This window comes from Coptis chinensis, chromosome 8 (genome assembly GCF_015680905.1).
Source record: "Coptis chinensis isolate HL-2020 chromosome 8, ASM1568090v1, whole genome shotgun sequence".
In the NCBI taxonomy this organism is placed as follows: domain Eukaryota; kingdom Viridiplantae; phylum Streptophyta; class Magnoliopsida; order Ranunculales; family Ranunculaceae; genus Coptis; species Coptis chinensis.
The window spans coordinates 29,515,378-29,540,495 of NC_141463.1; positions in this window are offsets into that span (position 1 = coordinate 29,515,378).

Sequence of the window (25,118 nt, forward strand, 5' to 3'; positions counted from 1 at the left end):
ACCGGACATATAGTTTTTTGGCTGAAAATATTTTTTCAGCCGGGCTAGGAGTTTTCATGTTCTGCTTCGAGTTCTCAAAAATTAGAAAATAAAATTAGAAAGAACAAAAAACCTAGATTGTTTTCATTTTGGCTCATTAGGTCAACAACCCTTCCAAGAAAAAAAGAGTAAAACAAAAGAGGAAAATGGGTGTTGGTTATTATTTCTTTGCATTCTAATCGTCTTTGTTGTCAATGTAAGTGTTCATCTTCCTCCTCATTTCTTCTTCCATCCATTTCTTCCTCTTCTCCATCTTGTTTCAATTAAGCGACTAATAAGAATATTTTTTGCTTTCGATCTCGCGGGGTTTTAAAGTTAATACGTGGTGCCAAAAGGACATACCTTTATTCAATATTTGAGATTTAAAATTGTTTGATCTGTGGAAGGAAGCTTGCTTTGAAAATGGTAACTAATAATTAGGGTACTTAGCTTCGATTTTGTTTTCATCCGGTTATCGGTATAGTTATAAAAAGCACTTGAATTGTTTGATTGCTTGTCTATATATGGGGTTGGGTTTTGGGAATTGTTAATTTTCAAGTATAAACTCCATTTTAGTATATCGAGTGATCATTTTTTCTTCAAATTATTGTTACATCTTTTTTGTTTGTTTTAGTTTTTATCGAATGGTACAACACCCTTTTCTTATGTTCATGTGTTTTCAAGTAACAAGTGAAAGCAGGGTTAGCTTTGTTGAGGTCCGTTGTGATCAAAATGATGTATGAACCATGTCTTTATATCATGTTTAGATCTGTTTTTAAGGTTTTAAATATTGAGAAGTTTATAATTGGAATGGCTAGTTTTTGGTTTTAAAATAAATCAAAGGCTTATCTTTGTTTTTTAAACATCTCCTTTGTTTTACTCTTTGGTTTGTTCTTGACTGCCTATTTCTTCACATCAAAAAGTACTCTTGTTTCAAGTTCTAATCTACAATTGATTTACGATGCTATAAAAGATTCTGAGAGGATTTACGAAAACAAAAAAGGCTATAAAGCCAAGTGTCTATTTCTTAAATCCCAATGAGTCATGTGACACTAGTGGTTACATTGACTATTTTACCCTGTTTTATTGTTTGTGTGTGGGAATTGGCCTTTTTTGGGTTCTACCCTTGTATTCCTTTGGATTCTTGTGTTGTTTTACATCTTAGGGGATACAACTTCTACTTACTTTTGTACATCACTTGAAAGCTTGTCAAAGGCATTGAAATTGTCTCCTACTTATAGCTGGAGTTACACTTTTGGTAGTAACCGAATCCAGTCAAAAGAAGTAACATAATATTTTGTAGAGCATTGAATTATGGATTTAAGTTTTAAAGAAGAGTGTTTGGCTTAAATGAAACCCTAACCGGCTTCGCCAAACTCAACACGTGGGAGCGGAGATGACCTAAGTCCTTGAACACACCGACTCGATTCGATTCGAGAGAAGGAGAGGTGGAAGAATTAGGAGAGGTTTTGGTAGAGATAAACCCTCTCCATGGCGTTTGTTTTTGACACTAGTCTTTTTCTTTTGTTGGTCCTTTTTATTGGGACGTTTTGGAGGAAGAGTTTTAATGTGTGAGTTTTTTTTGGGTTAAGGGAGAGAGAGAATAGTTAAGGGTAGGAAATGATAATTATCTCAAAAGTAGAGTAGAGTAAAAAGTAATGGAATCTAGTAACTTTTTGTTTTAACAAAAGTCGAGAAAAGGCAGTCAATGTGGTCCGTTTTGGTTGACCTAATTAGATTCTCTGTGTCAAGTTATTGAGAGTTTATATTTGTGTTAATCAAGTCGAAGTTAGTTAGAGTGCATAAATTTGTTTTGAGAATACTAGAATCCTAAGCGTGAGAGCATTGTCTATGTGTCTTCTAATATCATACAAGAATCATAGTATATATATTCCTTAATTGAGGACAAAAGCATGTTTTCTGTTGGGCGTAGAAACATGTGTAATTAAGGCATCTGTTAGGATATAGATAAGTATAATATGCATTTGTTTCTAGTTAAAATTTCAAAAATTCAAAAATAAATAAATAAGTTATGCTATACACTTAGGAATATTGGTATTGTTTCTTTCTCCATGCTCTTAACAATCTAGAAGTCTCATTAGCTATTGCATTAGAATAATTGTTAGAAACTTAGGTTAATATGTAGGTAATAATATTTGCATCTATCTATAAATATATTACATGAGTATCTATGATTGTTAGCGTGAAGTTTAAAGGAAATCTAGGCTAGAGTACTTATTCTACAAAATCCGGTGGAGAATATAGCCTAAAGCCTTATAGCCAAACATTTGAGAAATGACACAAGTGGGAAGTGCAAAAATAGGATATAGAAATCACACGATCCACTTGCTTGATCACTATGTCATATCCTAAGCAAGAATTTAGGCCCTTTTGGATCGATATAGCCAAATTCAAACCTATGAATTATTTTCGCTAGTAGCCCCTCGAGCCTTTCTTCTCCTTCCATAAAACCACAATTCCCTTTACCACATTTACAAAAACAAAAACAAAATAAATAATAAATAAAATCAACCTACCCAATTTAGAATAAGTCCGAGAATAGAATGAGGAAAGAAAAGAAGAGAAAACTGTTTAAACAAAAAGTTAGTTAATTGCTTCTGGAAAATAAAGAAAAGAAGTTTCCATCCAAGGAAAGAAAAATAAAAATAGAAATAAAATAAAACTCCAATAAAAGGGAGTCAAAAGCCAAAAAAAAGAAAAGAAAAGAAAAAGAAAAAATGGCTAAGGATGGAAACAAAGTAGGGAGCAAAGTAAATAACAAGGTTTTCTAGTTACATAATATGAAGACTCTATTATCTCGGACTTGTCCTTTTGAATATCCATTTCCTTCCTTCTTAAACCATCTCCTAATCCCCGCAACACCTAATAAAGACCTCTAAAAATTAGGGAATAGGCTAGTGTGATAGTAAGTGGCGGATGTGTTTGATGGACTCCCGCTTCCTTTTGTTGTCATTGAGATTGTATGGAAAGTGCCCACCGCTACCACTAGAGTAGCTAAACTTGAGTGGAAAAATCAGAGTGTTGTATCTTGACTATTATTGTGAGAACCCACTTGGGGCCAGCTATTCCGGTTTCCAAACGGACCTGCTAGACATTTCATAGTATTACTCATTGATATATATGTTTATTATAGATGATTGATTGACTTGGTTATTCTTGTTCATAGCTAGTGAGATGTATAGATAGTTTGGAGCATGAATAAGGAAACAATAGTTTTATTTCTTAGTCGTTGTAGTATAGATGAAGTTTGTGAGTACCTTCCTTGGGAAAACTCTCATTTTATAACTTCGCCCACTAGGAAATTCCTAGTGGTTTAGGCGCTTTGGTCATTCGTATGGGCAATGCAATGTCGCGACTCAGAAACGGTGAGTGGTTAGAACTCCATTTTTGGTCACTTATTCTAATTTCTCATTTGCTTGAGGACAAAGCCAAAATGTTGTTGGGGTGGTTTGATAAGAGCCCAAAACTGTAGTTTTAACCCATAACAGTCATACTTTTTAGACCAATTATGTGAGTAATAATTAAGAGTTAAGATAGCGATTACGTGTTTTTATGCATTAGGGCAGAAAGTCCATTATGTGTGCAGAAATGTGCCACTTTAAGCGAGATAAAGGAGCAATGGTTGGTTGCTAAGGAGTTCTATATGATTAAAGGCCAAGATTCAAGAAGACAAAGCCTTTCTAAAGCCCGGTCAAAGTTGAAAAGTCAAAGTCAACGGAGGCGAAAATAGCACTCAAAGGGACAACTTCGAAGGCATATCGTATCTTTGGACTCAAAACCGCAGAATGGGGCCTACTTTATGTCAAAACGACCAGCTCGGAAGAGCTTTCCAATGATCTAAGCCTTGACCCAATCAGAGGAGCAAAAGTGGACGAAAAGTCTGTGGAAGCCAACTACTGCTGAAGAGGCCTTTTGGATTTGAAGAAAGGGGGGTTTTGGGCATGATTCCGGCCCAAAACATGGCTCAAGCCCATGCACGATTTTTGGATCTGAATGTATAAAAACAAAAGCTTAGCTCTTTGTTAATGGTAGATAGTTAGACCTAGAAATAGATTAGATTAGTAGCCTCCATTAATGAATTCTAGATCTAATTTTTCATGTAGATTAATTAAGTTTTTAGTTCCATCTCAATTATTGTATTAGATTAAACCTTTGAATCTTGTTTCTTCATTTTGATTAGATCAATAAAGTAGTATTTTTATCAATTTCGATTTTTGTCATTTCCATTCCTAGATCTAATTTCAATTCTCGTCTTTATTTCATTTGGAGTCATTAAATTAGATTTCATTATTGTTTAATTAAATAAATTTCAATTCTTTATATCATGTTTAGTTTAAATGTAATCGGAAATGATTATGTAATGATTCTCGGCTAAACCTCCATTAGAGGGGTTGAGAAGCCTTGATGAAAGCTTGATTCCAAATATCGTTAGAATAAATTAAGTAATTTCCTTTCCACTCTAGAAACGATTAGTTCACCATGAGAATGGGTTTAATCGTTCACATGCTAGTTATGAATTGGTAGGAATGACATGTGTAATTAGGGATTAGGAAGAACCAAATTGAAGCAAGTCCGGATTCAATTCGACGCATTAAATGGATTAATAGGATAAGTCGAGGAGTTAAGGTGGAATCAATCCCCTCTAACTCCTTATCATAGAATCAACGTAACATTCCCTTAGTTATTCCCATCATCGACTAGTTGCATTTCGTGGGTAGTTGCATCGTAGCCTAGTCTAGTTGCCTTTTAAGAAAATCTCATTGACTTTAAGTAGAGTACTTACACGTGAGAACATAGCACTTGGGAAGGACTAGGAGTGAAGCGAATCACTCTACTCCACTATATCTCATAGGATTGAGAGTAGAATCTTTGATAAATATAGGCACTTAAGATAGTTTTTAGTTTACTTTACGTTTTGAGTTAAATCGCTCATTTCGTAGGTAGACTATTTTTTTTACTTTTATCAACTGTGCTAATGAAAATAAACAAACTTGGTTCACAGATATTTGTTAGTAGAAAAAGTTGAGGTAAACTATTCCGTAACTCGTTAATATTGTAACAGAAATGAAAATTAAAAAGATGAGGAGGTAAGGGAGGGGGTTTTTATGGATGTATTCCAATTATTACGTTAAGTCCAGAGTCCTTCGGCGTACGGCAGGCCGCATTTGATAAACTCTATTTTATTCGAACGCTTATTTGGGGTGTCGATTATTTATTTTTTCTTAAGTCCGAGGTCCACGGTCAAAGTCCCAAGTCCAAAGACCCAAGTCCAAAGTCCAAATTCCAACGCCCGTAGATAGTCGACATTTTAGTCAAGTTACCTTACTTCGGGATTGGTAGGATAGGTAAGGGTGGATCGGCCCAAACCTTAAGGCTCGGATAGATTCACAAACCGAATTACAACTTTTAGTGAGTAGGATTTTTAGGTTTCTTTTTAGTTGGTTTTAATTAAATTAATGGTAATGTAAATTACCGCGGCGATTAAATGTAGGTAAACAAAATTAGAGAAACAGGGAGAGAAGTTAATCATGCTTATGCAAGAATCATTTTTCAACGCTTTTATTACCAAATCACTAGATCTCTAGTTCGCCTCGCGTTTCTGAGACGACGTTGAAGTATTGATCCCTAGTGCATGCCCACATCTCTAGGTCGATTTCACTAGCATAAGGAGTTTCAATAATCATCTCTCGTATATTATTTCAAACTCCCCGCCTCGATTTTACATCACCGACGACCGGAGAGTCGACTCCCGACACCAAAAGCGAGATCGTTCCCGAGCATCGCTAAATCCAACTTTGTAGGTCTCGGCCATTTTGGGACCGGATGTTAATTCTATGCCTAATTCCTAAGTAGTGATTCTAGAATATTAACGAAGTCAATCCGATTTTCACACGAAGCAAGATAACCTCTCGGTGGGGGATTAGCTCATCATCATAGAAGGAATAATAAAACTTGCCGTGATACATTAAGGAATAAATGCAGGACAAAAATTAAACTAGAAAAGAAATGATCTATTACATGGTAAAATAACTTATGCGATTTAAGTCGCTGAAATGGAAATGGCCGGAATGTAAGATCAAGAAAAACGTTGCAGCTAAAGCATTAATATGTCATATGCTCTAATGAAGGCTACCCTTCATATATATAGGCTGATACAAGAGTGATCCGTGAATATTTAAGATTTTGTTTTATGCTAATTGAATGGTTCAAACAAAACTTTGTTTTCAACCGCTTTTAATTTTGTCCTTTGTCGATTTAAGGTTTTGTTTTTAGCTTATGTCAATTCAAACCACCGGGTTTTAATTGGTGCGATGTCTTCTCTCTTGCCAGGTGGTATCAATTTGAAACCATCCTTTGCCACCGCCTACGCCGACTCATCATGCTTTCGGCCCCCAGAGTGTGTCCAAGGGCGGCGATTTTGGCGCTTTACGACCGATAAGAGCCCAAAACCGTAGTTTTAACCCCTTAATAATCATACCGTTAGACCAATTATGTGAATAATAAGTAAGAGTTAATACTGATTACAGCGTTTTTATGCATTTCAAAGCTTCAAAGTCCATTATGTGCGTAAATGTGCCATTTTAGATGAGATAAAGGAGCAAAAGTCGCAGAACTTCGAACGCCATATCTTTGGACTCAGACCTGGATTGAGGCCTACCTTATGTCAAAACGACCGCTCGAAAGAGCTTTGCAATGGTCTAAGCCTTGACCCAATCAGAGGAGCAGAAGTGGACGAAAAGTCTGTGGAAGCCAACTGCAGTGAAGAGGCCTTTTGGATCGAAAGACTGGGTTTTGGGCCTGATTCTCTGGCCCAAAACATGGCTCCAAGCCCATGCACGATTTTTGGATCTGAATGTATAAAAACAAAAGCTTGACTCAGTGTTAATGGCAGTCAGTAGCTAGTAGTTAGAAAATAGTAGATAGCTTAGAATAGAAAGTAGCCATTAAAATAGCTTCTAGATCTAGTTTTATTTAATTGTTTTAGATAAAGTATAGTTTCAATCTTATTCATTTTATTAGATTAAACCTTGAATCTTGTTCTTCATTTGATTAGATCAATAAAGTAGTATTCTTTATCCATTTAGATTTTTGTCATTCCAATTCTAGATCTAATTTCAATTCCCGGTCCTTATTTCAATTTAGTCATTAAATTAGATTTCATTATTGTTAAATTAAGTAAATTTCAATGCTTTATATTATGTTTAGTTTTAATGAATGGAAATGATTGCAGAATGATTCAAGGCTAAACCTCCATTAGAGGGTTGTGAAGCTTTGATGAAAGCTTGATTCGATTTATCGTAGAAGTCGCCGTGATTTTCTATCGCTCCACTCTAGAGACGCATTAGTTCACCATGAGAATGGATTTAATTGTTCACATGCTAGTTATGAATTGGTAGAAATGCCATGTATAATTAGGGATTAGGAATAAACCAATTGTCCCGCCGGGCGATTCAATTCGATTACTTAACGATTCGTCGTTAGTGGATTGTTGAGTTAAGGTGGAATCAATCCCCCTCTAACTCCTTATCATAGAATCAACGAGCATTCCCTTAAGTATTCTCGATAACCCACTAGTCAGATCCGCGGGTAGTTGCATCGTGAAAGTATAATTCCTCGTGAAAAACTCATAGACTTAAAAGCAACTAGTTAGATTAGAAAACAATCCATGCTAGGAACTAGAGTGGAACTTAACTTATCTACTCCACTATATCTCATGGGATTGAGAGTAGAATCTTTGATAATCAACCACGAAAAGAATAGTTCTAGTTTACTTACGTTTGGAATTCATAGTTCATTCGTGAGGGTAGACTAGTCATTTGAATTTTATCAAAAAACTTACCGCATCTTAGTTGCACTTTAGCATTGTTTTCATAATAGAATTAGTAATTTTTTAAGTCCCATTTCACCCACCCACCCTTGTTTGATTCATACCGGTTGCCGCTTTCAGTTTTTGGAAAAATTTCACGAGAAAATACACCGAATGCTACAACGCTTCAAAGAGAGCGCCGCGACCCGCTATGTTACCGAATTTGATCAATACACCGAAATCGCGTTTCAAAGAGAGCGACCCGCCAAGTTACTGGACTTTCAAATTTACATAGATACCGGGCGCTTCAAGATAGAAGCGCACGCCGCCTTTAGCTGAAATTCCGGATTTCCACAGCTTTGATTCAACTTCGAAGTTGTCAAGTTTTTCAGTGTTCTATTCTCTTATATACACTGAACACGCCATAATAAGACGCTATTCATAAGTTTAAGCAAGGACGCAATCGTATTCCTTTCTTCCACACCTCGCGATCTCCCCGTTAGAGGTTTATACTAGTACATCGAATTGTTTTGGAGTGTTGCATGTTTAGTTAAGCTCGACTTAGTCTTGCATGAGATTAAGGTCCGGCTAACAAAACACCTAACGAAAAATACACACCAACATCAACAAACAAGTCTATCTAGTATACCACAAACTACACCTCTAGCTACTATTCCACACACACCACCGATATAACGGGGAAGAAAGAGAGACTCCTCGGACTTCTACAAAGCCTGAGCGATAGCCCCAAATCTTGCATCGCTCTAGCAGACTCCACCGGGATTTTAATCCCTCCAAATATTTTTAATTTGTTACCCGCTTTTCATGGTTTAAAAAGACCATGAAAAACTTTTACCACATTCGTAGGGATTGAACAAGTCCTAACAACATTCCACCATCCTACGGTTGGTTCGGAACAAATTAAATTAAGGGTATTCCCTTTCACCTTAGCCCGATAAGGCGGGCTTTGGTTAACCGCCTGGCCTTCTTTTGGACTCGTGGCTGGGCTAAACTTGTTCAATTGTTTATGGAACATTTTTACCCACCCCTAAAGACGGATGAGATGCTTTCCAAGATTCATTTTTTCGACAAAATCCTCATGAATCATTTTCGAGAGGCTTGAATCGCTTTCACCGATCGCTTATAGAGTGTCCACACCATAACCCAGCAAAAGACACGTTAGTTCGGCCTTTTTCAAAGGACTTCAACATCACCATAAAGAAGTCCTTGACATTATGAATGGGGTAGTTTTTAAGTAAAGGAGCCTCTGAGGTTTATAAATTTTAGAAGACCAAACTAAGTTTAAATAATAATGGGGGTAGTGATGATATCCCCGCTCCGCCTAGTTCTTCTTCAACAGTTAAGGTCGCGCAGGTATGTTTGAAATTAAACACGATTCGAAGCTTAAAACTCTAATTGAATCACTCACTAAAAAGGTAGAGGCCATTTTTCAGACAACAAAAGCATATCCCCGCCATGAATGTAAATTCAAACCCATGTAGTTTCGGTTGGAGCCCCGAAAGCATCCCGATTCCCATCGGTCCTATAGCCTATGAACAGCTTGTTCCATTAATAGTGAACCTAACGCCCTTGGAGACAAAATCCCAACTTCGGTTGGCGGAATAACCAACAAGTCACACCTCAAGGGTACAATAATCAATATGTTAGGCTAACGCAAAGCTTTAACCAAGCTCCACTACTTACAAGGACGTGGTCGTGGTAATTTTAATAATTATAACAACCAAGTGCAACCTCGACAAGGTCAAGCACAAGGTCAAGGTAATTATAATAATTATAATGCTAATAGAGGTATCGCTCGGTAAATAATAACTATCAAAATCCACCAATAAATAATTCACGGAAATAGTTCCAAAGAATACCACCGCGGAACACTACACCCACCCAACCGGATCGCCTTGACACCTTCATACAAGTGAGCCAAAAACTTTTCCAAACCATGGCTCAATCTAACCAACAGCCTTCTACAACTGCTAATAATTTAACCCAACAGCTTGGCTCAAGATAAAGCCCAACCAAAGGTGTGTTTCCGTGTAACGCAATACCTAATCCTAAAACAACAAACACAGCCTTTTGAGGTCACCGATAATAATAGTAATGAATATGAAAATGTAGTGAGATAAATGTCATCACCACTCTCCGCTTCCGCAGAGTGGTTGATAACAAGGTAACTATGCCTATAGTTACCCCCCCACCAAGAGTCTCCCTACACCGCTATTTTACTAGATACCCAAATAGAAACCAAGAGCCTACCATTGTAGAGGTACCGTTACAACACAACCTAAGAAACGTAAAGCCACGATTAAACATCCAAGTGATACCATTGCTAAATATCGACATTTAAAACCACCGTTTCCACAAAAATTAGCCATGTTAACCAGGAGATACAACTTAATGAGGAGATTAGTGGACGTTTTCAAGAATCTAACTATAAACCTTCCTTTCCTCTCGGCTATAAAAAGCTACCACACCATGCTAAGTTTCTTAAGGAATTGTGTACTACTAGCGTAAGACAAATATACCAAAAAGAGATTTTTTTAACGAAAATTCCCAACCTTATATTCAACATAATGGAATTGTTAAGTACAAGGACTCGGTCGCCCCTATCGCATAAATGCACCTTAGAGATTCCTATACTGACGACCGCGTTATTAGACATTGGGGGCTAGTGTTAACTTACTCCCATTTTATTTGTATAGACAAATAGGTTCTAGATAAGATGCAACCCACTAAAATGACGTTGCAATTAGCTTATCGGGTCTATTAAGTATCCTAAGGGTGTAAATGAAAAATGTGTTGGTAAAAGTTCGTGGATTTCTACTATCCTATTGATTTTGTAGTCCTCGATCCGGTCGCTAACGACTTGGGTCCCGATTATTTTAGGGCGCCCTTTCCCGCAACCGCCAACGCGCTCATTAATTGCCGTGGATGGTTCAATGTCCATGTCTTTTGGCCATCTTGCCATTGAAGTCAATGTTTTAAAACAAGGACACAGCTTATCCGATTCGTCTATGGATGGAGAGGTTAGCATGATCGAGAGCTTTGCTCGAGATTATTTCAACAACACGCTCCCCGATAGTCATATGCCCAAAAATTCTTTCCTTTGGAAAGTCGGACTCAATATTTCCATTCCTACACTAGTCGATACACATATTATTGATGAGGACGGGATAGATGACTTTCTCAAAGATGTAGAGGACTACCATAGTAATGTGGATATGACCAATCTAGATGAGGAATTTGATGAGTTTTTCGAGTAGGTGAAAATTCACCCTATCAAGAACTAACTTCCACAACATCCACCTCGACTCCCTCCTTCCACCCTTTCAAAGGAATCTCGAGTGTGCACTTTCGATCCTTTTGTTTCTTCAGGCTTCATAATTTTTAAATCCTCCTAGCAAACGAGATACTTCGAAGGACAACCTATTTTACACCTTCATTTTCAGAATTGAGAGACAGCCCCTACACACACAATGAATGAAGTTCGGTGCTAAAACCACATCCTCATCATGTATGTGCTGTCTTTCTAAAACTTATCCATATCCACCATATTCTCCACACCCATTCACTTTTCCACACTTATTTACTAGAACACCCACTCATTCAAAATTAAAAAGAAGGTGCATGATAGGTTACCACAATAGGGTAATCCCGACTTCCCTTCATATCACTAGGTTGAGTCATAGGGAAAATTGGTGTTTGATTGTGTTTGGATATGTTTTCTCGGATATTTATTTATGGAATGATCCACAACTATTTAGGTTGTTGATATATGATCAACCGCATGTTCATACATATGTTTTAGATAAAGTCTTGAGTATCCGACTATAAACGACTCAAATTTCTGTGTTGGTGCATTTCCTTTCATTCCAATATATTGGTGAGTGCACCATTAAGGTAACCGCCCTCCCTATGGAGTGTGTGGCTGTAAGTACCGGATCCTAAGTCCACGGTTCACATAGTTCACGTTTTCCACTCTTGCATGTTTTTCTCGGATTTTGAGTCATGTTTTCTATGGTGTGAACTATGTCTTTATTGCTTATTGTTTTTCCTTTTAAAAAATAAAATAAAAATAAAAAATAAAAATAAACATAGTAATCTAGGAAGTCTCGGGAATCGACTTTTAAAAGACCTATCGCTAAAACAAATTTTCTAAGCTTCGTTGTAAAAAATTGTTTGGGGGTGGGGTGTTCGTGTTTCCGTACTAAAATGTTTTATGTCCCATTAGAGTTGCTTAGGCCGTTTTATTGTATTACGATTCGGATTGACATAATCTATTAATTTAGATTTCATTCGTTCGCATAACTTACGTCATGCACGCATTTCGAGGCGTTTTCCACTATCACGTATGTCATCTGAAGTCGGAATAGAGTGTTTTATGGATCATTGGATAGGAAATTCTCTCCTGATCATTTCCATATCTCATTCGCAAAAATCGGACCGGTAACGAAGCGGGAATTTTGATTTGAAATTCGCGAAAAAATCGAAAAAATCAAAAATTTCGATTTTGGGCTTGGGCCCAACCCGCGCCCACCCGCGCCCATGGAGAAGGCCGCCGCTTTACCTTTCTCACGAACAGTTCATCGTTCTTCATCTTCCACCGCCATTAACGCCAAGCTTAAAGCTTAAACCTAAAACAAAATCAAAATAAAAAGAAAACTAAAACAACCCACGCCAAAAAAGCAAATCTTAACCCCAATCGACTTCAAACACCAATCAAAACAAACTCCACCAATTTAACCCAAGAAAAACCACCAATAAATCAAAAAATTGGTCTTTTACGCCACCACCACCCACCACCACCACCATCGCCTTCGGTCAAGTTAAAACCGCCACTACCACACCCCTACAAACCCCAAACCGTATTCAAACTTCAAATGGCTCAACAACGCCGAATTATACCGAACAAGTTTTCGCCGACCATTTCGCCGCTTTTACGGTGACGAATGGCTAGTAGAGACTGGAATAGTCTCGGTACTTTCGACCGAAGACTTCTACCATGAAGACTTGGTCCGACGGTTCTACAACACGGGGAGTTGGAAGGGAGTAGGATTTTCAGGTTGGTGAAAGAAGAAGGAGAGGAGTTGACCATGGGGTTGTTGGTTGAGATTCTAGGCATTCCGCCTAGAATCCATCCGAGGCCACCTTCAGAGCTTGGGGTTTGATCGGGTAGAGCCGTTGATGGGAGTTCTTAAAATATCAATGGGAGTTACAATCCAAACTCCCATTGTGTTCGCCAGGCATCCCTCAGGACCAACCAACTGGCTACAGCTCAGTGGATTGGTCGGAATGTCCTAGGCAAGGACAAGGTCAGTGACATCGGTCTGACCTGCCTCCACGTCCTATGGGTACTCCAGGAGCAGAAGTATGATTTCTGCATCCTGAGTTTTTGCTGAACATTATTAGGGGGTTCGAAGGTCTTTGGCACCTCTCCTCGCGTTTATTACTAAGATCATCTTTGAAGATGAAAGCAACTCCTCGCGATCCGAGAGGATTTACATTACCCCGCACCGTAACCCGCGTATCTATAGGAGTGTGTCCAACAAGTTTGGAGGAGGGCTGAGGATAGAGAGGAAGAAGAAGAGGATGGTGGAGCCGGGGACAGCAGGATGATTCGGAGGAGGATGAGGAGGATGGGACTTGCTTTTGATACGGATGCCTTCCGAGGTGTTGGTTCCGACGTCGAGCGCATGGCTATGCTTCATAGGGGCATCGCGTTCACTCAACACTCTCTGCGCAGACCTCGGGACTCTCGAAGGCACCATTCATCACAACCGAGATCCGCACCCGTAGGGAGGATGAGAGATGGGAGCAGGCGAGGATGGAGATGGAAGCCCAGTTTAGAGTGGATATGCTAGCACGCTTCCCACCTCATACGCACGCCTCGAGGACACAAATTACGAGGCATGGCGCCGTCCGACGGCGATCGCTCGCTGGACCTTCGAGCCAGAGCCACCACTACAGATCATCGCCCACCACCACCGGGCGCAGGTGTTTAGAGAGGATGAGGAGTGATAGTCGAAGTTATTTTTGTTTTATAAGTTGTTGTTTTATTTATTTTTGTTGTTTTATTGTAATGTAATTTTTATTCTCGTAATTTGAATTTTGTAAGTGAAAGGACCTCCGAATGAAAATTATAATATAAAGGGTTATTTCAAAGTATGTGTGCTTGTTTCATATTGATCCCACCTTCCCAACTTGTTTGGGGGTGGTTTTATCATTTCAAGTCAGTATTTTTATAAAACCTTAGTGTTAGAATTTCTATCGAGGAGTAAGGTGAAAATATGGAGTTTAGGCCTATCTATGATTGAGAATCATTGTAGGATGAAATCTAGATTAAATAGGTACATTCAATCATAAAATCCAAATAAGAGATCTTGGGTTTCAATCGGAATCCGGGATGTGAGTTGTTTCCGTTGAAGTTTGGAAATTTTGGGATTTCGAAACTCCGCCGAATTAGTTTTGGCAACTTTCCGATCCATTCTAGCAACTTTAAACCTATATAAACTTGATACAATCTACCCTCACAACTCACACTACACCTAAACCCCATCACTCACCCTTCACACCCGATTCCCCGCGTTTTCGTCTCCATTTTCACAAAATCGCAGCTTCGGGCCAGCGCTTCTAGTTTGATGGCCTTCAGCCCTACACTTCGTCGGAAAAATTTGCTTTCGAGGCCCGGCGCAAAGTCAAGTCAAGCGACCAGCTAAGTTCTTGGAATTCTAAAATACAAAAAGCGGCCAGCATTCTATTATTTATGCGCCGACTTCCGACTTCTCGGACCAGAAAATTCCGGTTTTTGCGTTGTGCCGTCCGGTCGTTTTGCAACTATTCCAGAACGTAGTTTTGAGATGACATCTCCCATAATAATACCGAACAGTCCTTCAAGATTTGTTCCAAAGCACTACTTACGGTGCTTTGGTTTCATGCGAGGTGATCACATACGTTGGTGGGAACCTCTTATGGTAAGACCGGGTGAACTTTATTCTCCAAAGACTTGCATCTTATTTTTATAATAACTGCATTTCTTTTGAGAGACCGGATGGAGAACAAGTGTTCTCCATCACCATTGACGATGAACCAATGGAAATTACCGTGTTCTTGCTAGCATTTGTTCTTGGACTTGCTATGCCATTTGAGATACAAGACCCATGGTGCTATTGGGTCGATAATATGCATGTCTATACTTATGAAGTCTTTGCACGAGGCTTATGGGGCAGGCATTTTCCAGATTGAGGACCAAGGGGACTATAACGTTGCCCTTGGTAGCCTGGGTCCATGAACATAGGAACTGTTATGTTTTGGATTATGCTAAACATTTTGGGGAATGGCGTTTTCTTACGTGAATGGCGCCACTTGCAGCGTTTTCCTTGCTTTTAGCCAATGGACGCCCGGTTCTATGACCTTCCCGTGACTTTGATGTCTAGTTTAGCACGAGCCCATACCATGAGGCATAAGTACCTTCTTATGCCTGTTCTAATTTCAATATTATGCTATGTTTCTTTCCCTCGTTTTTGTACACGTTTCGCGGATTGGATTAAGGTAGATATGGTGCGACCCACCAATAGTATTATTCGATCTTTCCGTGCAATGACTTGGCATGGGTGGCGGATACAACCTCACCGGTTGCACCCTACACCCCATCGACCAAGTGGCACTTAATAGGTTAGCAACCATAGATGATAAATGGCGTGAAGCCCGGCAAATTATCATAGCATGGCAGATCGCGAAGGAACCTCACTTCTTTATAGAAGTAGAGGATGACGAAGATGACGAATAACAACGGAGTGGAGGTAAGTTTTAGTTCGGTTAGTGTCCGCTTATGTCCCAAGCAATTTAATTATGTTAACCCCATAATGGGTGGAACTCTTTAGAGTTTCGTCGGTTTTTTATTTCCTATATTAGCACGTTCTAACCTTGTTTTGCGAGATGTTTCTAAATTTCCGCGCGTTTCAATGGTATTTTTCCTACCCTCTTTATTTACAATGCTTTGAGGACAAAGCATGCTTTTTGTTGGGGGCATAGAAACACGTGTAATTAAGACATCGCTAGCTAGATATAAATATATAATATGCATTTGTTTTCTAGTTAAAAATTTCAAAAATTTAAAAATATAAACAAATAAGTTATGCTATACACTTAGGAATATTGGTATTGTTTCTTTCTCCGGGCTTTTAACAATCTAGAAGTCTCACATAGTCCGCAGATGAGAATAATTGTTAGAAACTTAGGTTAATCGTAGGTAATAATCTTTGCATCTATCTATAAATATATTACATGAGTATCTATGATTGTTAGCGATGAAGTTTCTGAAATCTAGGCTAGAGTACTTTATTCTACAAATCCCGTGGAGAATATAGCCTAAAGCCTTATATGAAATAAACATTTGAGAAATGACACAAGAGGGAGAAGTAAAATCCGGATAGAGAAATCACCGCCCACTTGCTTGATCACTAAACCATATCCTAAGTGAGAATTTAGGCCGCTCTTTGGATCGATATAGCCAGAAATTCAAACCTATGAATTATTTTCCGCTAGTCGCCACTCGAGCCTTTCATTAGCCCTTCCATAAACCACAATTCCTTTACCGCTACAAAACAAAAACAAAATAAAAAAAAAAAAATATATATATATATATATATATATATATATATATATATATATATATATATATAATAAATCAACTACCTACCCAATGAAGATAAGTCCGAGAATAAAATGAGTGAAAAAAAAAGAAGAGAAAAAACCTATGTAAACAAAAATTAGTTAGTTGCTTAAAAAAGAAAAGAAGTTTCCATCCAAGGAAAAAAAAAAAATAAATAAATAAATAAATAAATAAATAAAATAAAATAAAACTCCAAAAATAGAATAAAAAAGGGAGTCAAAAAAAGCCAAAAAATATATATATATATATATATATATGGCTAAGGATGGAAACAAATTGTAGAGCAAAAAGTAAATAACAAGGTTTTCTAGTTACATAATATGAAGACTCTATTATCTCAGACTTGTCCTTTTAGAATATCCATTCCCTTCCTTCTTAAACCATCTCCTAATCCCGTAACACCTAATAAAGACCTCTAGCTCAATTAGGAATAGGTTAGTGTGATAGTAAGTGGCGCAGATGTGTTTGATCGATTCCTTCCTTGTTGTCATTGAGATTGTAAGGTAAAGTGTGCCCACTGTATAATCTGGAGTAGCAAAACTTGAGGAAAAATCAGTGTTGTTTTTTTTGACTATTATTGTGAGAACTTACTTAAGGGACGCTATTCAAGTTCTCTAAAACAAACCCGCTAAACATTTGATAGTTTACTCATTGTATATATGTTTATTGTAGATGATTGATTATTATGCATATATTAACTTAGGATTTTGGTGGTTATTCTTATGTAATTGCTAGAGAGATGTATAGATAGTTGAGCATGAATAAGGAAACAATAGTTTTATTTTCTTAGTCGTTGTAGTATAGATGAAGTTTGTGAGTACCTTCATGGAAAACTCTCACGAGGGCTATAACTCGCCCACTAGGGAATTCCTAGTGGTTTAAGGCCTTGTTGCATATGGTCAATGCAATCGCTCAAATAAACGAGATTAGGTAGAACTCCATTTTTGTCACTTATTCTAATTTCTCATCTTTGCTGGGACAAGCAAAATCTTTGTTTGGGGTGGTTTGATAAGAGCCCAAACTGTAGTTTTAACCCCTTAATAATCATAATTGTTAGACCAATTATGTGAATAATAAGTAAGAGTTAATACTGATTACGCTGTTTTTATGCATTTCGGGCTTCAAAGTCCATTATGTGCAGAAATTTGCCACTTTTAGCGAGATAAATGAGCAAAAGTCGGGAGAACCGAATGCCATATCTTTGGACTCAGACCTCGGATTGAGGCCTACCTTATGTCAAAACGACCGGCTCGGAAAAAGAGCTTTGCAATGGTCTAAGCCTTGACCCAATCAGAGGAGCAGAAGTGGACGAAAAGTCTGTGGAAGCCAACTGCAGCTGAAGAGGCCTTTTTAGACTGAAAGAATTAGGTTTTGGGCCTGATTCTCTGGCCCAAAACATGGCTCCAAGCCCATGCACAATTTTTGGATCTGAATGTATAAAAACAAAAGCTTGACTCAGTGTTAATGGCAATCACACTACAACAAAAGGGGTCTATTGCAGCGCACTCTTTTGCCACGCCTAAAATTTGTTGCAAAAAACCATCTTTTACAACACCATTTGGCGTTGCTAAAGATCATCCATCTTAATAGAATTTTCAATTTGGAAAATACCTAGAACAACACCTTGTGCGTTGCAAAAGTGTGCACTTAAATTTAAAAAGATAATTAAATTGAAAATATTTGTTGTTGGCAACAACCGTGTCTTTGCTATAAATTAAATCCCTATTAGACCGGCTTTGGCTGGTGTAGTCCCTTGTTGCGACCTTCCGGGGTGTTGCTAATTGGCTTTGGTTTGGACGGACATATAGTTTTGGCTGAAAATATTTTTCAGCCCGCTAGAGTTTTCATGTTCCTTCGTTTCAAAATTAGAAAAAAAATTAGAAAATAAAATTAGAAAAAAAGAACAAAAAACCCTAGATTCCATTCTCCTCTTCTATCTCAACCAAAACTTGTTCATCTTATCTCCATTCTTCCATCCATTTCTCTCCACTTCTCCAGTAATCTTTATCTCTCCTAATAAGAATATTTTTTGCTCGATCTCCAGGGTTTTTAAAGTTAGCTTACGTGGTGCCAAAAGGACATACCTTTATTCAATATTTCAAAGACTGAAATTGTTTGATCGTGGAAGGAAGCTTGCTTTGAAAATGGTAACTAATAATTAGGGTACTTAGCTTCACCGATTTTGTTTTCATCCGGTTATAGTATAGTTATAAAAAGCACTTGAATTGTTTGATTGCTTGTCTATATATGGGGTTGGTTTTTGGGAATTGTTAATTTTCAAGTATAAACTCCATTTTAGTATATCGAAAGTGATCATTTTCTTCAAATTATTGTTACATCTTTTTGTTTGTTTTAGTTTTTATCCTAATGGTACAACACCCTTTTCTTATGTTCATGTGTTTTTCAAGTAACAAGTGAAAACAAGTTAGCTTTGTTGAGGTTCGTGGTGATCAAAATGATGTATGAACCATGTCTTTATATCATGTTTAGATCCTGTTTTTAAGGTTTTAAATATTGAGAAGTTTATACTGGAATGGCTAGTTTTGGTTTTTTAAATAAATCAAAGGCTTATCTTGTGTTTTTAAACATCTCCTTTGTTTTACTCTTTGGTTTGTTCTTGACTGCCTATTTCTTCACATCAAAGAGTACTCTTGTTTCAAGTTCTAATCTACAATTGATTCTTGATGCTATAAAGATTCTGAGAGAGATTTACGAAAACAAAAAGGCTATAAAGCCAAGTGTCTATTTCTTAAATCCCAACAGTCATGTGACACTAGTGGTTACATTGACTATTTTTACCTGTTTTATTGTTTGTGTGGGAATTGGCCTTTTTTGGGTTCTACCCTTGTATTCCTTTGGATTCTTGTGTTGTTTTACATCTTGGGGGATACAACTTCTACTTACTTTTGTACATCACTTGAAAGCTTGTCAAAGGCATTGAAATTGTCTCCTACTATATTTGGAGTTACACTTTTTAGTCACCCGAATCCTAATCACAAAAGAAGGTGTAACATAATATTTTGTAGAGCATTGAATTATGGATTTAAGTTTTAAAGAAGAGTGTTCTGGCTTAAATGAAACCTAACCGACTCGGCCAAACTCAAACTCAACACGTGGGAGCGAAGATGACCCAAGTCCTTGAACACCACTCGGTGACCGAGAGAGAAGGAGAGGTGGAGAGAATTAGGAGAGGTTTTGGTAGAGATAAACCTCTCCCATGGCGTTTGTTTTTTGACACTAGTCTTTTCTTTTTGTTGGTCCTTTTATTGGGACGTTTTGGAGGAAGAGTTTTAATGTGTGAGTTTTTTGGGTTAAGGGGAGAGAGAGAATAGTTAAGGGTAGGAAATGATAATTATCTCAAGTAGAGTAGAGTAAAAGTAATGGAATCTAGTAACTTTTTGTTTTAACAAAAGTCCAGAAAAAGCAGTCAATGTGGTCCGTTTTGGTTGACCTAATTAGATTCTCTGTCAGGTCAAGTTATTGAGAGTTTATATTTGTGTTAATCAAGTCTGAAGTTAGTTAGAGTGCATAAATTTGTTTTATTGAGAATACTAGAATCCTAAGCGTAGAGAGCATTGTCTATGTGTCTTCTAATATCATACAAGAATCATAGTATATATATTCCTTAATAACAATTCAATCATATCCCAAGTCCCAACCACAATAGGGTCCCGGGAGAAATTGAATGTATGTATGCAAACTTATCATAAATTGAGTGGTGTTCAACTATTTTACGCGATAATAATAAATAAATAATAATCCACTTTGCGCGACCGACACTCTATCTCAAATAAACTCTCGTCGTCTTTACGAACAAGTACAATTTTCTTTTATATTAGTTTTTATATCGTCCTCATAACTGGAAAAAACCAACTCTGTTCAAATATTCTCGTGATCTCGTTCTCTCATTACTTAGTCATATATTATTGCTGCAATAAAATTTCTTGTCTAATTTACATGGTTTTAGATAAACAAGTGAGATAGTGAGATTGGATAGAATTTGGGTTTTAGATGGGGAGCTCTCAAGAGAAAGTTGTTCTTTGTGATCATGGTTGGTGGACCAACTAAAGGTGAAATCTTGATTTGATTATGATTGAATTAGTTGAAATTTTAGTGTTTAGATTGGTAGGTTGGATTGGTGGTGTCATTTTTTTTTTTAGTAGAATTTTGGTTATTGTGTTTGGATTTTGCGGGAACTTCGTTTTTGACCGTTGTCGTTGAATATACCCAAGCCATTATTTCCTTTGGCGAGGGGGGCAATGGTTCATCATCAATTTCAGCTTGTAAAAGGGTATGCTCTTTAATACTTCTATTATGTGTTTGGATAATTTTATTTTATTTTATTTATGTAATTAAGATGAATTATGGGCTTGTGTAGATCCCTAACTTGGTGCAAATCTATCTCGTTGGGTTTTATGAGGAGTGTGAATTCGCATTATATGTTTAGATCCGTTTCTAATGAGCTTAGAGTCGATAAGGTAATTGTTATGCACTAGTGTGTTTCTAGCTTTAACTTTGGTTCTGACTATCCGAAAGTTTGGGGCTTATTGATATGCAATTGCAATGCTGAAATTTTATAGATACTTGAAAGAAGATAAACCACATGGTTAAATTTGGTGAACTTTACAACTTTAGAGATCGATCATGGAAGATAATCCGGTTTGACTTCTATTTTTCTCCTTACTCATGTTGGTGAGATCTGTTTGTATAATGATTTTTTCCGGTTACGTGATTCCATTTCCAATAACATAGCTAATATGGTTGTTGTTTAATGTGGCGATCACACATCTTTTTTTGAATTGTGGACGTTTGCTCACGAGTTTTCCATTGCCGAGAAATCGTGGTAGGTCTATCAAGTCGCTGATGTTTAATACTCCTATTAATAATAAAACCATAACTGTTTCTACCTTGAATTGTTTTCTTTGTGATCTCATTGTTGCTTGTTGTTTTTTGGCTTGCCCTTCATTCATTTTGCCCATAGAAGTTATGGTGGGATGGGAACAATCTTAGTGATTCAATTAAGCTAAACTGAAGCATGAACTTTGTTTGAGTAGATTTGATGTCGGCTTAGTTGATTTTTATCATGCTCATTTTTCCTCACTTTTCATGTGCATGTTTCGGCCCGAATCGACCAAATCGGTTTGGGGAATTGGTGGCAGATCCTATCACCAACTAATTATTACATTACGAGAGAAACCGAGAGACCTTTAATGCGTAATCGGTTTAGATTCAACTTCTTTTGGTGTATAGTGGCAGCTTGTAAATGAGAACTTGTTTATGACCAATGTATTCGTTTTCTTGTGATCAACGGGTGAGTGATCTTATAAATTGTGGTGTGTACATATTTACACGAGATATTTTTACCGCCATTCGGGATCTATCTACACAAAATGAAAAGCGAGAGGTTAGCAACTATAGATGCGGCGATAGGATGTCAATTCAGTTTTTTTTTTTTTAACTTTTTATATTTCCATTCGATTAGAACATAGTGCATATTGGATTCAAAGCGCCCGTTGAGGATGAATATTTGCGAGAAGTAAAAACTTCTATATATAAGAGAAAGGCTTTCTTTTTCTTCACTCCTGTTCATGTGTGTTTGTCGTGGATGCTGCAGTCTAGACCCATAGAACTAGGAAACTCCAACTTCTAGGCATATTCCATGCGGCCGGATTTCTCTTTTAGTTCCCACGTACATATTCCTAAGCTGTAATTCTTCTCTAATGAGGTGATACCTTTCGCATTACTACCTACGCTTAAGCCGCGTCTAGTAGATTGTTATTTGACACCGAAGTTAGTGAATGGGTTGAGCATGTATGGAAAAACAAAGGAAGTAATGATCATGCAAACCTGATTTTGCGACTTTACGGATCTTGGACATAGACAAACTTGTTAATGTATTTATGTCTTTCCGGCTATCATTAGTATTTATTCTTTGTGCGGCATGATGAAGGAGGTCATTTCGGTTGCATACTTGCTTGGAGTTCTTCAAAAGGATATGTAATACGATGTGGAAGATATGGAGGGGCGAGTTAATCGGTGGAAGAGTAGATTGCATCGGTTTGATTTTCTTAACAGTGTAAGCTTATTGTTGTAGTTATTAATTTTTCTTACATCAACAATCAATAACCTGTTTCTAGAGACGATGATAAATTCTGCTTAAGCAATAAAATGAAAGCGATGTTATCCTATGATTTTCTAGTCTTCTTTAGTTAGAATGTATCTCGAAACATCCTTTCGATCTATTATTGATTTCACGGCTTTATGAATTAAGTAGAACAAAACTATAGTAGTTGATGCTCTTCTTGGCATAATGAGTATAAAGCCCAATTTGACCATTTAGTAAAAGCGGGGCATGAAAAAGCGGGCTATCTATGTCATGAAAGTGATTTATGATGAAAAAGCGTAACTGTCTATGTCATGAAAGGAAAATTTGAATATTCCTACGTCTCCGCTGACACGGTTTGACACACGGTCATATTACGATTGGCTCCAAATCTATAGTTGTAGAAAGAATATCAAGAAAACTATCAGCGGGAAAAGCAAGTGTATGATCGGATCAATCAAGAGATAGTGGTTCGCCCAAACAACTTTTTCCCCAGAAAAGAAAGATAGGGTCAATTTCGGCACTAATTCCTACACTTGATCGGTCTCATATGTTACCTTAAAAGAGTTGGTTCAACACATATGGCTTAAACTTTATTCTAGAGCCCAAACCCTTCCTTCGAAGCATTTTTTGTTGATGGTTGAGCTTCCCGATCCTAGCCTATCCATCTTCGCCCTTGTTCCTTTTTAGCGGTAGTGCGTGTTTTTGTGCTTAGGTTCTTTCTCCGAGCCTCCTATTAAATAGTAGCAAAGGATAGAAGGAATAGCGAAGGATAAAAAGGTTAGGACAAAGGATATTCCGCTCTGTTAAAGTAGCAAAGGGATAGAAGGAATAGCCAAAGGCGGGACTTCTTGACTCTAAATCATAGGAGGGGGTTAAAATCTCATTATAGGTTGGTCGATACCTTTACATCTGACTATGCCATCTGTTGGAACTGCTTTTTGTAGTTGAGCTTGTTTGCTTGATTTACTTTATGTTTAGCCTTACTTATTTTATTGTTTCATTGGTGATAACTTTATGACACGAGGTTTTTTAATGGTTTGGCATTTACATGTACAATTTAGTTCAAAATCTATTAGTTTTTTGCTATTTTTGTCTTCTTATTTGATCTGTACCTTTATGAATGTGATCGAGTTATAACTTTGATAAGTTCTTTATAAGCTTTTGGCTATGGGCACCAATTTACGCATATAGGAGGTGCATAGTTTCACATGCATTGTCAACTTGAGTGTGTATTAGGTTTATTAATGTTTCTAATAAATTTACTTACGATTTTTTTTTTTTTTTTTTTTAATTTGTTATGCGCATTAGTTGATTGGTTGCAAGAAGTAGTAGAATCAAGAAGAAGTTCCGAGTGGATGCTGCTCAAATTAGCATGTTATAGACATTATTTGTGAAATTTTAGTTTTGAATAATTCGTCTAATTTAGTTGAACGTTGTTAAGATTATGTGAGGCGATGTTTTTTCATAAAAAATAGTTATGTGAATTCTTTAAGATCTTTTGTATTGATCGAATGGTTTAGTAATGAAATTCATTTTGTTATGATTTGTGGTGAATTGTTATAGGGTTATTGTGTTCTATAAAAATTGTTTTGGGCGGGATTATGTAAATGAAAATGTACAAGGTATATATATGAATTGCACTATTTGTAATGCTAAATCGTCCCAAATAAAGTGTGTGTTTTTCTCGAATTTATATCATTAAGCAACAATTTTGGTGTAGCTAAAAGATTTGATTCTACCGTAAGCGTAGACACTTTTTGCCACACTTAGTGTGTCGCTAAATTTATGGACGTCTGTTGCCGCCAAATGTATAGCTAAAAATTCAAACTTTCCATAGCGAAATAGTGTAGCAAAAGGTTGCCTTTTGCGATGCCTAGTTGTGCAGCTAAAGGTATCACTTTTTGCAGCGCCATCCTAGTTGTTACAAGCTCTCTTTTTGGGCGTAAGCGCTGCAAATAGTTTGAAATAAATTTGCAATTAATTTAATTTTCATAAATGAAGTAGCAACGGAATTAGTGTAATAGCGGCCCCATCATAAGCGTCGCAACAAACTAGGAACATTTGTCCACGCCACTTTTGGCGTTGCATTTGAGTATTTGAGGCGCACTTTTTATGCGCCTTTGCAGCGCCATCTAGTGCGTTCGCGACAGATCTTTGCCACGCTCAAAGGCACCTTTAGCGATGGGGTATGGCGCTGCTAAAAACATGTTCTGTTGTAGTGTTAAGACATATTTTCCCCCTCACGATGCTTCAAGGTTGGATGAGAAACTGTCTCCCAAGATAGAACACATTTTTCCTTCTATGGAAAGCAACACTTCAATTCCACATAATCAGCGAACTCAACATTGTGTTTTAACTAAGAACATAGAGGAGAAGAGATGTTGAAAGGGATGTCTCTTCATGCAAAAACGTTTGATATTTATAGGAGAGTTGTACCTTTTCAAAACAACACAGTGACTGTTCGAACAGTCAAACTTCTC